This window comes from Urtica dioica, chromosome 3, assembly GCF_054948205.1.
Source record: "Urtica dioica subsp. dioica isolate 48M chromosome 3, U.dioica_male_clone48M_v1_H2, whole genome shotgun sequence".
In the NCBI taxonomy this organism is placed as follows: Eukaryota; Viridiplantae; Streptophyta; class Magnoliopsida; order Rosales; family Urticaceae; genus Urtica; species Urtica dioica.
In genome coordinates this window covers 7,052,581-7,053,688 of record NC_142758.1, presented here as the reverse complement: position 1 = coordinate 7,053,688, position 1,108 = coordinate 7,052,581, and the positions used below count along the sequence as shown (strand labels likewise).

Below are 1,108 nucleotides of genomic sequence, written 5' to 3'. Positions count from 1 at the left end.
AGTTGTGGTTTTTCTAGTTCTTTATGTGGACGATATTCTACTCATTGGAAAAAATGTAGGAATATTGACTGACATAAAGAAAGGGCTGGCTGAACAAATCCAAATGAAAGATTTAGGAAATGTTAGTTATATTCTAGGTATCCAAGTCATAAGGGATAGAAAGAACAAACTACTAGCGCTTTCTCAAGCATCTTATATCGACAAGATTCTTGCTCGATTTAAAATGCAGAACTCCAAAAAGGGTTTATTGCAATCCTGACATGAAGTAGGCCTTGACAAAGAGATGTCTCCCAAGACACCTCAAGAAGCCGAGGACATGAGAAACATTCCCTATGCTTCTGCGGTTGGAAGTCTAATGTACGCAATGTTGTGCACTAGACCGGACATCTGCTATGCAGTGAGAGTAGTTAGTAGATATCAGCCAAACCCCGTTGTTCAACACTGGATACCAGTCAAACATGTTCTGAAGTACTTAAGAAGGACTCGGGATTACATGTCGGTGTACTCAAGTGGAGAGTTGGAGTTACGTGGATACACTTACTCTGATTTTCAGGCAGACAAGGATTCTAGAAAATCCACGTCTGCTTCAGTGTTCACTCTTGGTGGTGCGGCAGTAATATGGCGAAGCGTAAAGCAAACCAGTGTCGCAGACTCTACTGTAGATGCAGAGTATATAGCAGCTTCGGAAGCGGCTAAAGAGGCGGTCTGGATGAAAAAGTTAATGACTGAGCTGGAAGTTGTTCCAGCCCTTAATAAGAAAATAGTAATCTATTGTGACAACAGTGGAGCTGTGGCGAATTCAAAGGATCCTGGAAACCACAAGAGAACAAAACATGTGGACAGAAAATATCATCTCATTCAAGATATTGTAAGCCGATGAGATGTGGACGTGGTGAAGATGCTTACGGATGACAACCTGGCAAACCCATTTACCAAGACGCTACCAGAGGCTGTTTTCAACAGACATATGGAGGGCATAGGGCTTAGGGAAATGACACATCTTCTATAAGGCATCTTTTAGGAACCCTGATCATTACTAGAAGGGAATGGGATATACAGATACATAATCTAGCTTCCAATAAAGGGAATTAATATTAGGTTCCCTTTG

At 41.5% G+C, this 1,108-nt stretch overlaps 1 pseudogene; it reads left to right on the top strand.

Moving 5' to 3' along the window:
- Nucleotides 1-283: 283 nt before the first annotated feature.
- On the top strand, nucleotides 284-880 carry LOC149402275 (secreted RxLR effector protein 161 pseudogene; annotated as a pseudogene).
- Nucleotides 881-1,108: the final 228 nt, after the last annotated feature.